This window comes from Pinus tabuliformis, chromosome 8 (assembly GCF_031772625.1).
Source record: "Pinus tabuliformis cultivar Carrire ecotype Pingquan chromosome 8, CPIR1, whole genome shotgun sequence".
NCBI lineage: Eukaryota > Viridiplantae > Streptophyta > Pinopsida > Pinales > Pinaceae > Pinus > Pinus tabuliformis.
The window spans coordinates 1,695,270,842-1,695,289,111 of record NC_142294.1 but is presented as its reverse complement, the minus strand read 5'-3'; positions in this window follow the sequence as shown (position 1 = coordinate 1,695,289,111).

Genomic DNA, 18,270 nt, shown 5'->3' with positions numbered 1-18,270 from the left:
GTACAACTAGACAAAATGCTTGCAGCAGGCATCATTGAGCCTGTGGAAGAATCTGATTGGGTAAAATCAATGGTTGTGCAAGAGAAGAAGCAGAAGGAAGAGATAAGGATATGCGTGGATCTCATCAAATTGAATGAAGCTTATGTGCATGATCCATTCCCAACTCTGTTCACAGATGAAGTGTTGGAAAATGTAGGTGGTCAAGAAGCATATTATTTCACTGATGGGTTCTTGGGGTACCATGAGATCAAAATCATGCCAGAGGATAGGAGCAAGACAACCTTCACGACTGAGTGGGGTTGCTTTCAATATACTATCATTTCGTTTGGATTGAAGAATGCACCTACTATATTTTCATGCATGGTTGTTGTGATATTCAAGGAGTATATTCATAAGTTCTTGGAGGTCTATTTTGATGTCTGGAATGTATTTGGGTTGGTTAAGTGCCATGTAGCAAGTTTGCGCTTGACGCTAGATACTTGTCGAAGATACCAAATCGTGCTCAACCTCAAGAAGTGTATGTTTCTCATTCCTTTTGGGAACCTATTGGGGCTTGTGGTTTGTGGATAAGGGCTTATGGTAGACTCCACGAAGATGGCAGTGATTATGAACTTGGAACTGCCGAGAAGTGTGAAATAACTACACGCTACCCTGAGACATATGGGTATTACAAAAATTTTGTCAAAGGCTATGCCTAGATCATTGAGCCGATGAAAAAATTGTTGAAGAAGGATATCATGTTCTACTGGAACAATGACTGTAAGAAAAACCTGGATATATTGAAAGAAAATATGGTTACTACTCCGATTCTTGTCTTCCCGAACTCGAAGAAATAGTTTCAAGTACATGTCGACGCGGCGTGTATAGTGCTGGGGGAAGTACTAACATAGGATGGCAGAGAAGGATTGGATCACCCTATCGCGTTCGCAAGCCACATATTATCCAAAGCAAAGAATAATTATTCCACCACTGAGTGCGAGGGGATAGCTATGTTATATGCACTCCAGAAGTATCGACACTACTTTCTAGGAGGCCACTTTAAGATGTATACAGATCACTCCACATTAAAGTACCTGGTCAATAAGCCTGTGTTGGGGGGGAGAGTTTGTAGGTGGGTTTTATTGTTCCAAGAGTATGATTTCGAAGTTGTCGTGAAGCCTAAACGATTGAACACGGGACCAAACCACCTATCATGCGTTCAGACAGGGGAGTAACCTACTAGTTTGGAGGACGGATTACCTGACGTGCAACTCTTTGTTGTTCGTGTAGCAGATGGACATTTTCAAGATATAGTACAATTTTTAACAACTGGAATTGTGCCAGAAGGATACTCTATCCAACAAAAGAAGGAATTAGTGGTGCGTGCTATGGACTTCTCTATCATTATTGGGCATCTATACAAGATGGGAAATGATGAAATAATGTGAAGGTATGTACCTAAATTTGAATGTAGTAGCATCCTCGTGGATGCTCATGGGGGCGCTATGGGAGGAAATTATGCAGGAAGAGAAACCGCGTAGAAGATTCTACGTGCAGAGTTATGGTGGCCAACCCTTCATTAGGATTCAAAAGCATATTGCAAGGCATGTGATGTATGTCAAAGAATAGGAAGACCATTGAGAGGGATGAAATTCCTTTGAATCCACAAATGGCATTGCAACCTTTCGAAAAATGGGAAACAGATTTTGTAGGAAATATTAAAACTCAAGGAAAGATAGGCAAGATGTATATTATCATTGCAATGGAGTACTTGACTCATTGGGAAGAAGTGTAGCCGGTGAAGGATTGCATGGGTGCGACTGTTGCAAAGTTTCAATTTGAACATGTGCTGACATGATTTGGATGTCTGAACATCTTGATGAGCAATCGTAGAACACACTTCCTGAATGAGACGATCAACGCACTAACGGAGGAATTTCAGGTGTATCACCAGAAAAGCACACCTTATCACCCACAGGCTGACAGACAGTGGATGCATTCAACAAAGTGTTTGAAAACACGCTGACCAAGGTATGAAATGCGTAGCAAAGTGATTGGGACCTACGCATACCTGCAGTGTTATGGGCTTATTGGACGACATGCAAGAAACTGACAGGACAGACACCTTTTAGGCTTGTCTATGGAGTGGAAGTCGTAATACCTAGGGAATACATTGTGCCTAGTCTGCACATAGTAGTGCTCAAAGGTATGATGGATCGTGAAGCCCTGGAGATGAGGCTCACGCAGTTGGATGAGCTCAAAGAAGAATGACTTTTGGCTGGATCTCATCAGCAAGTCCAAAAGAAGTGTGAAAAGGCATGGCATGATCAATACATCAAGTTGTGCACATTCAAGGTAAATGATTTGGTTTTGTTGTATGATAGTAAGTTTGATAAATTCCCTAAAAATTTAAGGATTCACTCGTTAGGGACATATATTATTAAGGAGATTACCGATAGAGGCGCAATACAGCTGGTCACTTTAAATGGAGAACGCTTCTTAGGAAAGGTGAATGGCAATCACTTGAAGCCATACACCGATGATTTGGTGATGTGACCATATAGAAATAGCATAGTATTAGCACTCCAGACAGTTGAAAGGAGGCGCGGGACTATAATCTACTCTACCTGGGAACTGCATGATGTCAGGACTGCGTGCAGTAGCGAAGTTTCACAGGGTCTGTGACAACGTGAAGATAGTTTCACTGGCGTGTAGGTCTGCCGGAAATTTTGCAAATCTGCCACCAATCTACCATTAATGGGCCAAACGTGGGGGGAACGGTTGAATTCAAATTCAAAAGGCCCTATAAATTACAAGTGGTTGTCTAGAAAAAAGCACTTGGCAATTTTATAACTGAGTTGTTGCGCGCTCAAGTATTCATGAACCGAGACTTATTTGAGACTCTAAGAGAAAATTTGTTGTTTGAGAAACTACCTGAGACACTGAAATAAATGTGGAGTAGTGCTATGTTAGCACCAGAAGAAGCCATGGACACAGGAGTAGTGAGAGCTATAGAAAATCTATGATAGGTTAACCCCAAAATGTAATAAATCAAAGCAAAATACTATAACCTACTTCTACTATCAATTTGTGGAAGCTTAAAGATCGAGCTGAACAATATAATGAGAAGAAGAAGAATCAATGGCATAATACACATGAAAATACTTTGGGGAAAGTCTCAGATAAAAACCCCACACTATTGTATTATCATACATGGTGGAAATACATAGGAATTATACAAAGCCTTGGCTCTCATAGCTAGCTAGCTCTCAGTACAATCCTCACAGACGCTCACAAGAAATTGTGGCTTCTCTCCAGCCTTCGTCTCTGCCTCCAAGCTCCTATTTCCTTGCGTTGTTCCTTGTGGATGATTAGCCTATTACCAAGTGGAAAAAAAAGCCTTCAAAAGTGTGAAATCCTCAAGGATGAATCCTTGACTGCATGCATGAGTTTTCTCCATGAGAAAACACATGAAACTGATAGTACACTGTCCTTGAGCATTAATCTCAACTGGGTCCTTCTCAGAATAGACATGCATGAGTTTCTGATGAGGGAATCTTTAGTTAACTAGAGTAGCACTAGTTGAGTGCATTAATGCATCAACTGAATGAGCCAAACATCCTGAAGTGACCCACATCTGGTCTCTTACTGAAGAAAGATTCCTCTGGTGTCTTTATCCCAAGTATGTGATGCAGGTTTCTATTCTGCAAATAGATTGTTGTGTTGCATGCCTCAACCCACAAGTGAAGTGCTAGGCCTTGGTCATGCAACATTTCCCGTGTTGCCCCTATAATAGTTATGTTCTTCCTCTCGGCCACCCCATTCTGTTGTGGGTTATGTGGTGTTGTAAACTCTCGTTTAATTCCTTCCGTTGCATAGATTTTCTTAAAGTCTTGAGAGACAAATTCTCCATTGTTGTCACTTCTCAAGGCCTTGATCTTCTTCGTTGACTCTTTCCCAACCAAAGCTTTGAACTCACAAAACTTTGTGAAAGTTTGGTCCTTATTTTGCATGAAATAAATCTAGAATTTATGAGAATAGTCATAAATGAAAATCACATAATACCTTTGCTTCTCTATGGATGTCATCGAGAATGGTCCACACAAATTAGTATGAACTCACTCTAAGATAACCTCTGCTCGACTGTCTCGATCATGAAAGGAATACTTGGTGTACTTTCCCAAGGTACAACCTTTGCATGTGTAAACTTGGTCAATTTTACCTTTGGGAAGTCCTGTAAATATCTGTTGCATTATCTTCAAAGCCCCATGTTGAAAATGGCCCAACCACCTATGCTACAACTCTACAATGTCTTATATTTGCACCAATTCTTCTTTCATACTCAATGCTACACAATTATCTACCTCTAGTTTATAGAGATTCTTCACTCGAATCCCTATCTTCTTGGTCTGACCGGTGGCTATGTGTCTTAGGAATGCCTTTCCTTTACTAAACACAACATTGCGACCAATACCAAGTTCTTCTTCAGTCCAGGCACATACATCACATCTTTCAAGGTGAGAGGAGCTCTATGCTCCCTCTAAAAAGCAATTGTGCCCACTACTGAAACACTATAACTTCCATCGTCACCCATCTCTATGCGCATATTGAGGTATTTCTCCTCCAAGGCACTGAATAAATTTTTATCATCAGTCATGTGGAATGAGGCTCCACTGTCAAGATACCAAACATAACCCATCATCGATGACGTTATGCATGCGATGAGGATAAAGTCCATTTTGAATTGAGAGGCTAATGCCTCACCTTTCGATACTTCCAAGGATCCCTTCTTATACTTCTTAGATGGAAAATTAGTCACATAATATCGCATCTTGTGACAATTAAAGCATCCTACTTTAGAAATGTCACCCTTCTTCCCTCCATGAGAAGAACTCAATTTGAAATGCGAAGCCTTCCCCTTCCCTTTCCTTGCCTTACTTGCTAAGGCCAGATTTTCTTCATCATCATTCTTGGATGAAGAACCATCTCGTGTGCTCCTCCTGATCACCTCCTGCATAATATCCCACCACAATCGTTCCCAATCCGGCATTTTCTCCCTTCCATTCATAGAGTCCTGGTAGCTATTCCAACTCTTTAGAAGGCCAAGGAGAGCAAGCCTCACCATATCATTGTCGGTAGTAGTTATTCCCACACTTCCAAGCTCATCTCTGTAGGTGGTGAGCTTGTTCAGGTATGTGGAAATAGTATTTCCCTTCTCCATCTTGATTCTTTGAAGCTTATCCTTGAGCACCAATTTCCTTTGGTTGCTACTGTTCTGGTAGAGGTCCTTCCAGATCTTCCACATTGAAAGTGGAGTATCCTTCCCATGGAGACTTGAGAAGATATTGCCTCTAACTCCCTCAAGGATGATCTGTCTTGCCTTTGCCACACACTTGTTCCACTTAGCCAACTCTTGTGCATTATTTGAAGCTGGCTTTGGGATTTCTCGATCAATGAATTCCTTCAAGGCATTGTCTTCTAATACAACCTCGATTCTATCTTTCCATGCTATGTAATTCGAGCTACCTTCTAAGGCATACTTGAGTCTCAAGCGATAGAATGCCATTGGCCAACCTTGAAGTATGATATGAATTTGATTTGCACTTGCAACCCAAAACTTCAAACTTTAAATTCTCTTCTCAGTATACTGTTCACAGATCTGATACCATGTGTAAAATATGTGATAGGTTAACTCGATAATGCAATATAAATCAAAGTAGAATACTATAACCTACTTCTATTATCAATTTGCAAAATCTTAAAGATCGATCTGAACAATATAACCAAAAGAAGAAGAATCAATGGCACAATACACATGAAAATACTTTGGGGAAGTCTCAAATAAAAACCCCACACTGTTGTATTATCATACATGGTGGAAATATAGAGGAATTATACAAAGCCTTGGCTCTCACAGCTAGCTAGCTCTTAGTACAATCCTCATAGATGCTCACAGGAAATCTTGGCTTCTCTCCAGCCTTCCTATCTGCCCTCCAAGCTCCTATTTCCTTGTGTTGTTCCCTGTGGATGATTAGCCTATTACCAAGTGGAAAAACAAGCCTTCAAAGTTATGCAATCCTCGAGGATGAATACTTTACTGCATGCATGATTTTTCTCCATGAGAAAACACATGCAATTGATAGTACACTATCCTTGAACATTAATCTCAACTGGGTCTTTCTCAGAATAGAAATGCATGAGTTTCTGGTGAGGGAATCTTCAGTTAACTAGAGTAGCACTAGTTGAGTGCATTAATGCATCAACTGACTGTTAACTCACTATTAGTTCCTCAAACAGTTTCGAGCTAATCTAACTGGACTTAACTCAGTAAACTGAGTTAACTAATTACAACTCAAATATAACTCAATCTTTTCTCCTTAATTTAATGGAAAACTCTTGCATGACTTCAAAAAGACTTCTAACTTGAATTTCTCCAACTAATTAGTTTAAAATAAATTAATTAATTATTTCCAGGTAGCTGTTAAGATTAAATTTGATTTTAATTCACAATTTAATTCAAGGACAAATTAAATTAGAATATTCTTGCTGCCATATTTCAACAAGAGCTGAGGAAGCCACATAGGAAATTGTGGAAGTGGAAACCCCCGAGAGCACTGGAATAAACATTGAGGTCCTTAAATCACCGCGAACACCGAGACCTAAGAAGGATAAATAGGCCATGATCTCGGTGCATGTCTCACCCCAAAATACACTGAGGACCAAGCTCACATTGCAGGAAACGGGGAAGGTGATTAATTTGGAGGCTGATGAGGAGGAAGAGTTTGAAGAAATCCTAGTTGTGGAGGAGGATGTAGATATGGACATTAAAACCTAGGGTGTGGACCCTATACCCAGTTACCTAAATATGTGTCTTCGTGCAAGGGTAAAGCCAAGGTGCCAAAGGATATAGATGAGAGCAAGATCTCTCTGCAAACTCTGATGCTCGCAGACAATATTTTTTTTTAGGGAGTGCACTTGGGGTGCGTTTCTGTGTTGAAATTTGAAGATTGGGACCTTTCAGTCCATGAGAATTTCCTGCATTTAGTGACTGTGAAGCTAATGTGCCAGAAGATGGATGCGACGGCTATAATTATTAAATTGGAGCCATGCAAATGGCTTAGAGGTGTCCAGAAAGTAGGATTGCTAAAATTTCTCTGGGTGTCGCATTACCACCATGCCCCAGTGACCATCTTCGTCATCCGATAGTTGCTATGCTTGGTGCATGATGGGTGCTTGTGGCTGGAAGAGCCCATCCATATCACAGACCATTTGATTTACAGAATTACATGGCTACCTTACTCATGAGAGGATCCAACAAACATTTCAGAGGGAAAAGGTTGCGAGTTGGCCCTCGTAGAGGCAATGAAAAAGAAGTTTAAGTTGGAGAAGAAGAAGTGAGGGTATGCCATCTATAGCATTAAAAACCCTACAGTTAATGAGGTTCCCACGCTAGTGGTTGCACTAGTAGCATAATGTGCAGAAGGGGTCCAGTTCAACTGGGCGGACTACCTATTGGGCGAGTTCCTGGTGAATTTTCGTGAGGCACAGGAGCAGGGAAAAACGTTTCATTACACATGGCTCCTGTTGTTGATCATACTAGTGGCATGGGAGATGCCCGAAGATAGGCAATTCTCTTTGGTCACACCAGAACTTCCAGGGGTAGCAAAGTACGCTTTATTGTGGGTGACCAAGGATGTGTAGCGGATCAGAGAAAGCAAGATATTTTGGGTGCTAATGGAAATGAACATCCGAATGGGGATCAATCACAAGCTGCGGTTATCACCCACAATCTACAACAGTTTGCAAATATTTGTAGAGTTCAAAGCATATTTCAACCATGTCTTCATCAAGGTGCAGAAGGACCCTACAAAAACGTGGCATGATTTACTGTATTTGGCGGCTGACAATGTGATATTCGTAGTCATTGAGTCTTGGCCACCATAGTGGTGCGGTCCAGCTGGCTCTATCATGGAAGAAAAGAAGTTCGCCCTGCAATGCAAGAAGGAAGAGGCAAAACTTTGGATGGCGTAGCTAGCAGAAAAGCACAGGAAAGAGGAAGCAGAGGCTAAGGCCCAGGTAGCACGTGACGCTACGAAGCTGGTAGAATAGCAAAAAACAGGAGAAGAAGAGTGCGAAGGATAGAAGTCACCTTCACCCGAATGAGAGATAGACATAGAACGGGGTGGCGTGGACCTCCATATGACATCCACCCAACCCAAGCTTTCGAGACCATGATCTAATCACCCTCACTAAGGGGGATTTACATCATATTGGCGAAATGGTGTGGGATGTCACTGTGGAGGTCCTCCAACAATTTGAAGAACAACAAAAACTGGTACTGGGGGATCTTCAGACAAACTTGGAGGAGTTGGAGGTTCACACTCCACCAGCTGGCACAGTGTCCACCAGCCTCGCATTCAGCACTTCAGCTGTCGAGGAAATATTACATGCCAGAGTGACCAACATTATAGTGCTACTAGATGGGGCACTTACTACATAGAAGGAGGAAGACAGACCCATGAGGAGCAGTTTGAAAGGGGTAGGGTTGAACATGGCTGCACTCCCTCAAGAGACACTCTACCTCTTACAGGATAGAGTCCACACAAAACGAGCTTGGGAGAGTTGCCTACTGCAGGTGATGAGCAAGCATCACATCAACATTGAACAGTTGGGCTTGCAGCGCAATGAGGTAGTCGAATAGAATCAACATATTATGTAGGTGATAGGGGAAGCCTGTCAAATGGTCCTGGTGTTGGGCATTTAGGCACAAGAACCGGTGGAGGCTCGCATTCGTAATTTAGCCACTGGGGTGTGCGACGCAAGAGCAGAGATGGCCAGGGTTCAACTGGAGCTCAACCTTTAGATAATAGAATTGTAGTTGAGGGCTCAACCTTTAACTTTGTCGAAGGTTAGAGAATAGTGCACCACCACAGTTATGACAACAATCTCGGTGGTTGGCAGTGCAGTGACAGATTGCATGAAGTTGTTCGAATAGTAATTCGAGGTCCTAACCACCCTCCAAGAGGACCCCAATGTGGAGTTCCTAGAGACAGAGGTGCACAAGTTGCAACAGAAATATGATGAGGTAAAATTGATTGCGTAGACGGTTCCCCTACACAAAGGCTTGCATGGATGCAGTAGGGAAGGGTGCTCAAGAAATAGGTGGATGTCACTTGGCACAAAGAAGTGGTCTTAAAAGCACACCTACAACCATTGATCGATGAGGCGTATACAATTAAAACCTCCATTGAAGCAAAGATCATGCAAATACAAGAAACGCAGGAGAGGATTTAGGGCAGCAATTTGGCAACAACAGTCACTGGACAACACGTGGAGGAAGTCCAACAAGTAGCCACTCAGTGCATTATTGAAGTTGCAAAAATCCAAACAGAGTTGGGAGTTCTACGTGCTAATATCTCCACACCTACAAAGTGACTCGAGGGAAATTCAGGATGTTTGTGTTGGGGGCCTGTTAGGCGCAAGATCCCCCAAGGGCAGTTTTGGGGTTAAGAGCCCATATTTTGGTCCAATTTTGTAATTCCAATGTAAAGACTATGCATTTTGTGGGCACAGGGCATGTAGTTGTTAAAGAGTCATAGGGTTATTTGCCCTTATTTTCATAATGTAATGTCGGTTGTAAAATATCTACCCATGGTCCATGGACCATGGGATTGTATAAATAGAGTGAAGCTCTAGGTAGTCAAAGGCATCTAAATAATGTCTAAGCAATGAAGACGTATGCGAGATAGCTTTGAATTGTAGTTTTGGGTTGTATCATAGGTAGAGGCTCTACAGATGAGTGTGCAGAGGCCTAGTAGTCTGCAACTGAGTGCGTAGACCCCTACAACTGAGTGCGCAGGGCGAGTCGAATTTGTAATCTTCTGGAAGTTTTAATAAAGAGAAGTTTTCTATCATTTCTGCATATTTATCTCTATTTATGAATTTGTTATATTGGGTATGAATTTCACTTCTAATGCTGATATGATGCGTGAATGTGTATGAATATATTGGTTAAGTGAACGTAAGTAAGAACATCTATTTACGTGAAGCTAACTGAAGTCTGTTAATAAGATAAGTAAGATACTTAGCCTATTTTGGGAGATGTCGCAGTTCGTTTCCCTAGTAGCGTGAAAGGACCTTAGCCCTTGGCTAGGGCTGCGTGAAAGCCGATCGTAACACTTCGTGAAGGTACTAAAGGATAAAGCAGAGAGCGAAGCAACCTGCACAAAGGCAGGTATAGTTGGAATAAACCGACATCACAACCATCTCAAGGGTGCGGAAACTTGGTTACAACATCCCCCCATACTACTTCGGGTGAGATTTCAGTCCGCGCTCCGTGGTCTGATGCCGAAGGGGCCAGTTGTGTAGGGATTTTTTTGGCTAACTAACACTGAACCTGGGTGAGACCCCCTCAAGCCAACATTGAGAGTGAAAATAAGTAGTAGACAAATGAAAAAAGATATTTGCACTCATACAATGAACTAATTTTCTGATATAAATGAGAAATTCCACTGCCTGTTTTCTTATTAGAAGTATCTAAACTTGTTAATAGAAAATAAAATAAAAATTTTCAATAATGAATTGATGAATGTTGTAGTGAATAAGTGCTTGAAATTGTGCAAAGAAAATATTTTTTTGGGCCCACAACTAAATGGAGTGAACATTACTCAACAATTCATTTTCTCAACTTCTTAGGTTATTTCCCATGTTTCTCTCCAAGGCATCTCTTTCTTTACAAAGTCATATAGGGATTTATATTGGCTCTTTTCTCACCTTATGAACACAAGAACTACAACAAATATTCAAAAATCCATTTTCTATTTGCTTTCTTAGTGATACAAAATGGATTGTATAATTGACTAAGTTAATTTGATTTTCAATTAAACTTCTTTACAATTAGTCAAATTGTCTAGCAATAATAGATCCATTATGATGCCATGTCTTTGAAAAATTACCCTGATAACCTAAATTGCATCCAAACAAAGAACCAATTCAAATTATGCATCTCATAATGTGCAAGTAAATAATTTGTTTAAATATTTGTCTAATTCAAAATATGTTTACACATCAAATCATTTACAATACTTGCAGAGAATCAAAATTCAATCATCAGTAAAAAAAATTCTCAATAAGCCAACTCTAAAAGGGATTAAAAACACGAGAAAAGAGGCCTTAATCCTACACAATAATCTCAGGCTTCCACACTCGATATTAGTACATGCTCATCCTACAGTCTAGGAAAGAGAAAAGCTTCTATCACTGGAAAATTGGTTCATGGTAATATATCAGGTCACCGAGATGATAGAGAGTCTCTTTGGTGTTTCTTTATAGAAAAATTGCACACAGTTCAAATAGTCAAATCCAAAAGTTCCATAAATAGAAGGAATTCGACAAGTTCTAGACATGGAAAAGGATAGTAGTGTACCACCTGACTAGGTTACTTCTTGTTTAGTAGAGAATTAGAAAATGATGGAGTAGATTGTAGAAAAGGCCATTGTTTTCAATGAATGTCTTGTCACATTGCAAAATGAAAAATATGACAAGGGCACCAAAAAATTGAGAATTGAAAAGGTAAAATCTCATAGTAAAAACATTATTGATGAAGAAAAAATGGATATTTATTTGTTTGGCATTGTATTGAAGAGGCTCATGGTATTTTATCAATCTACTAGTCATGAACTTGCAAAATATATTGATGAAAAGACTGCAAAAAATGAGACTAAAAATAATATTAAAATAACTAGAAGACACTCTAAATTTTGGCCCTCTGTTAATGACTCCACTGGAAATACAGACACCATCATTGTCAATTTCTACTACTCTAACGCCACAAATATCTAATAAAGTCGTCAGTATGCTCAATGCATTCAAATCGTTTATCATTAATAGCATATGCCAAATATTAGAAACTATTGATCATGCATGGCAAGAAGCTTTCGATTTAACATGTTTGCAACATAAAATTAAGACATTTGTGAATTTAGTTGATAGTAATATTAAGGTAGATAGAAAATTTGTTAATAATGATTTGGTTACTCTTATTCAGAGGCTTGCATTATTATATGATGTAGAGGAAAAACAAAAAAGGACTTCCATATGCTAATTGAATAAAGAAACCAGAAGTTGGATGGTCAAATAGAATAAGTACACTGAGGAAATCATTTCTAAATGTTATAAGCTAACCAGGAGAAGAGGTGATTCCTATCTAATAGTGGTAGAAATTGTATAGTTCCTAAACAATCCACGCATTGTACGCAATTCTAAATTAATTTCAACATACACACTAAAATTTGAATAGGACCAACTAAAATAGTCTATGGAAGTGAATTTTGATGGAATAGTTGATTTTACTGTAGAATAAATTACCAAATGGATAATTACTTTTGTTAGAGTCAATAACGATAACTTTTTCTTGGTTATGTAGTTGCAAGAATAAGCTTGAAAAATTGAAAAGGAGATATTCCATAAATTTTCAAAATATAAATTAAAATTTCCCTTGACAAAGATTTCATTAAAACTGTAGTGAGAAAATTTATTGAATAAATCATGAACCTGAAAGACATCTAAGAGAAACGCAGTCACAATGGATGCTTTTTCACACTATAAATATTCTCAAATCATTCAACATTCAATTTTATGTTAACTAATATTAGATAAGTTAGCTTTGTTGATTATGTTATGATCACCTTATCTAATTACTTTAAACAAATTCTTAATTTTGTTGTAGATGAATTTTTCATATTCTGGTTCATGGGTTCCAAATCATAATTCCCATTAGAACAAACACATTTACTTTTACAATTTTGTATTAGGATTTTCAATTCTCGGTGCTACGGTTCTGACTCTATTCAACAACTTTGTTTTTCATGACTACATTCTTAATATGATGTCGTATATATATAAATTATGGCTATGGTGATTAGTGTTTGAATCTAGACACAATTGTTACTGAATCTGAGTCTGTATCACTTTTATGATAATGTTTTCTATAAGTTTTTGAACATATGCTTTAAGACTTTGTGCTATAACTAATGTTTTATCATTTTTTAAATAATTTTCATCTTGTGAAATACGGAAGTTTGGAGAAAGCTTTCATTGTAGTTCCTTCACGCTCCTTCGGTTCGCACAATCAAAGATTGGTTTAATTATGTGTACACATATTATTTAATTAACTATGTTTCCAACTACCCATTTTGCATACAACAAAATAACTCTCAATATTACTGTTCTGATTATGTTTAATAAGTTTTTTTTTTTTTGATACCTATGTTTTGAATATGATTTTGTATATATCTGAGTTATAGCTATATTTGTTTCCATTTGAATCTAGATATAGTTATTGTTATTCAATCTGAGCCTGTATCGATTTTATGATAACGTTTTTTATAGGTTTTCGAACATATTCTTTAAGACTTTAGTTTATATCTAATATTGTGTTATTGATTAAAAAGAAAATGAACATTTGATAATAATTTTGTAGATTCTCACGCATAGATCTCTGAAAAATACAATTGCTAATAACAAGTATTTAGAATTGAATAAATTTCATCATGTGGAATATGCAAGTATGAATAAAGCTTTCATTGTGTTTCTTCCACACTTTCTCATTTCACACAATAAAACCTTGCTACCCTGTTCTTGATCCTAATTTGAAATATTGTTAAAAGTGATAATGGAGGAAAAATAGTACGATTTGGTATTTAACCAGTTAACGAAGAGAAATAGCCATAGGAATTGTTGTTGAGAACCTTTCTAATCTTGATAGTCTAAGTGTATTTAGTGTTTACAATTATTTCAATAAAATAATCATTTCAATTAAGACAATTATAGACAACGATAACTTTGCTAAGTGGTGTTTCCTGTGTACTCTTTGATATCTAATATTGTATAGAAGAGGAGAAAAAAAGAAACTTCACAACCTAAAATAAATCCTGAACAATTTATACATCTGTGACATATGCATTAGCTCTTCGATTCCCTTTATTTTCACACTCAAAAATAATGGTTTTGTTCTTCTGGTTCTCTAAAACCTACTTCGAAGTTGTGTTATATTTGTGTCTCCTTCTCTGCACTCCCTTATATCCACACATCCTTCACTCCGCACTGCTAGCACATCTATCTACAGCACGTGCCAAATTTTTAACTGACTTTTTAAGTGAAATAGCAAGCTCTACAATATGATGCCCCTCCTTCAAACCTACTATATCTATTTCTTTTGCACATATGAAATGAAACAAGCAACTATACTAAAGATCCATATAATCTTTACTCTGGACATTGTATCAATGTTATTTTTTTTGCACCTTAATTCATCATATAATTTCTCTTCCAATTTTAATTATCTTTATGTGAAATGTGGAGAAGGAAAGCTTCACTCAGTAAGGAAATTGAAATCCCATTAGCTCTGGCCTCTTTGGACCCTTTAATCACTTTATAAACTGTATCAATGTTACTTGTTCTGCACCTTTGCACAATAATATAGGAAAATAAATATAAATCATAATAAACTCTTAGCACTTCCTCTTGCTAAGTAAATATTGAATAGCAAAATGTGGAGGAAAAAACCTTGACTCAATATAGTCCCTTCTCGCACACTTCACATGCACCCTTTCTCCGTACAACAAAATAAAAGAAATTACCTCCTATTTCCCCTACCTTATGTTGAATGCTAAAGCAAACTAGCTCCTACACTTACTGCTTACCCTTTCTCCCATATTTTCTACACACCCTTTCTCCCATACATGGATTTGAAACTTGCGTAAATAGAAAAATGGACGACTCTATGCGAAAATGCCACTTGTTATGCACAATGTGGATAAGAATTCATTATTTGGTAATAGTTTAATAAATGATTCATTATATGCCAAATAAATTCATTCCGTAACTTATATGTAATATTGCTTAGTATTTGCTTCATGTATCAATTTTGAGGCATGTGTGGAGAGCTTTCATTCTGTGAAGAGATTTCATTGTGCGGAGTTTTCTCTGCACTCCATAAAACCTTTAATCAATTAATTAGCTTCATTGGCTAATTCTCTATTGTGCAAAGAGGATTTTTAATCATGCAGAGAGTTTTGTGTAGAGATATTTCATTATGTGAAGAGATTTCATTGTGTGGAAAGCTTCCATTGTGCAAATAGCTTTTATTGTGTGAAGAGTTTCATGCAGAGAGATCTCATTGCATGGAGAGTTTCATGCGAATGGATTTCATTGAGCACAATTTTCTCTGCACTCCACATAACCTTCAACCAATTAATAAGCAATAGTAGGAATATGACAATATGCATATTTAGTATTACAATATTACCAATATTATATAATAATAATCATCTAGGATAACTGTGTGCACAAGGAATGCATGCGGGAGTGTGGAACATCACCATACACTATTATGTGGATTGTAGAAGTTGTGTGGAATTAGATTTCCTCCACATCGGCATTACCATTTCAAAAAAACTTTGTGGTGAAATATTTGGACTAGAGAATAATGGGAAATTATCATTTAGTAAATTGCGCATGGAATTTTGTAGATGGATGCAACATGGGCATTGAATCCCTAAGAAATCGTTAAATAGGATACAATGTAGCTCTATTTGTGGACACATAATTGATTGTTGAAACTTTTGATGACCAAAAAATTGCTTCACACATTAGATTTCTCGAACGACATGCAAATCATGTGGTGCTACCTAAGGTGATACTTCATTGTGCATAGTTTTCTTTGCACTCCACACATCCTTTAATCAATTAATTAGCATTATTGGCTAATTCTATGTTGGTGAGCTTTCATTATGCAAATACCTTTGTATTGAGAGATTTCATTGTGCGAAGAGTTTTGTGCAGAAATATTTCACTATGTGAATAGCTTTCACTATGCGAAGAGCTTTCACTATGAAAATATCTTTCATTGTGCAGAGTTATTATGCGCAGTTTTCTACACATTCAAACAAACTTAATTAATTAATTAATGTTAGTTGGAATACGAATATATGCACTATTTAGTATTAAATTATTACCATATTATATAATAATAATCATCTCGGATAGTTGTGGAGATAGAGAATGCAGAAGTTGTGCGAAGTGTGTAAGTTGTGGGTAGTACGAAAGTTGTATTGAATTATCCACATCCACATTGCCATTTCATAGGAAGTTCATTGTGAAATATTTATACTAGAGAGCGATGGGAAATTATCATTTAGAAAATTGTGTGTGAAATGTTGTGGATGGATGCAATGTGATCATTCAATCATTACTGAGAAATCATTAAACAAGATGCATTGTAGCTCTAGTTGAGGACACATAATTGATTGTTGAAACTTTTGGCAACCAAGAAATTTCTTGAACAACATGCAAATAATGTGGTGATACTTGGGATGAGATTTCATTATGTAGAGTTTTTTATAAAATCTATGAAACTTTTAATCAATTAAGAGTTTTCACTATACGAAGCTCTTTCACTGTGTAGAGATATTTGTGTGGATAGATTTCATTGTGCAGAGAGTTTTGTGCGAAGATATTTTACTTTGTGAATAAGTTTCATTGTGCAAAGAGATTTCACTATGCAAATAGCTTTCATTATGCAGGGATATTTGTGTGGAGAAATTTCATTATGTGGAGAGCTTTCATTGTGTGGAGTACACAACCTTTAATCAATTAATTAGTGGTAGAAGCAGAGACTATGTTTCATTGCAACTATTCCTCTTGTTTGTTTCAACATTTCACATCTTGGAAGGATTTCACCTTGCATCACCTATAAATATTATCATTTTTTAAATTAGAATAGAAATGCCCACCATTGGAGTGAATTTTGATCTTACTATCCTAAAAACATCATTTAAAGCACCTATGTAGCATGGAATTAATATTTGATACTTAAACACGATTTTATTTCATGAAAATCATCATACACCTCCAATGCTAGAATTAATGTGTTATGCTTAAACATGATTTTATTTCATGAAAATAAATACTATCCTAGTCTCGTTCACAAGTACTACAATAGTATGAAGATCATTATTAATAACACCTTTATATTAATGCAAGCCAAATTTTTTTAGCATCAAGGATTAGCTTAATTGGTTGAGTTCTTATCGCTAAAGCACCTTGCTAATGGGAGGTCACAAGGTCAACTCTTCTTGATGCCCTCAGTGTTTGGATATGCTAATAAGCGAACAATATGTGACCCCTTTGAGTGGATCTACCCAAATATTTCCTTGCAAAAAAAGAAAAAGAAAAAAAATAACATTTTTTTTCGTTTTAACACTTTATACCTTGATAAGGCATAATCACTTATGATATGCACTTTGTTTCATTCTTCATAACTAAATCTACACAAAAATTGTTATTTGTAACAAAATATTTAAAGAACAATGCTTTTTTGTTTGCTAGGTTATGTGAGTCTTGAGATGATTGGTACACCTAACTTGTGGCTTGAGTGACCATGACCTAGGGGCATCTAAGTTGTCAAAATCACCTAGGGATCACACCCAACCAGGGCCAAAATAACCCTTAGCATGACTGGATTTTTTTGCCTATAATGTTTTAAAACGATGACCTTTACACCACATAATGGCTTAACAAAGCACTCTATCACCATCTATTCTACACCTCATAAAAATTTAAAAAACAATATTATCAAATAAAACTAACAACCCAATTTTAAACACATATACATTAACATACTACCAGATATAGCCATACCAATAAACACTTCACACTTCTCAAAATAATAAACACACCACATATGAGCACTTATCCTACAATGACTCTCTAATTACCTTATTTGAAAAAAATATTTAGATATCAATGTCCTTAATCAATTCCTAGTGAAAGATTATTATTTCAAGGTATCTATTAAGGAATTATCTGCATTAACACATCGATATTTGTAACATTAATGCAACTTCATTCCTTGAAAAAACATAGTAATCTAAAATTTATAATTGGAATTATTTTTGAAATATCAAACAATGGACTAAATTCATCATTAATAATACTTCTCACTAACATAAATACCAAATTTTCAATTTTAACATTTCACACCTAAATACATTTTCACCTATGTTTTACACCACATTCCATCCATAAATAAATACAGAAAATTTCTTGAAAGTTAAAAGCTATCGTACCTAAAGATTGTAACCATTGGACTCCTAGTACAACATCAGCACCACCCATTAGAATGGAAAGCATTGGACTATTCAATACATATTCTCCCATGGATAGCTTGATATTATGGAACTTTCCGGAGAAATTTATGGTTCCTCCATTTGCAACCATCACTTGATAGTG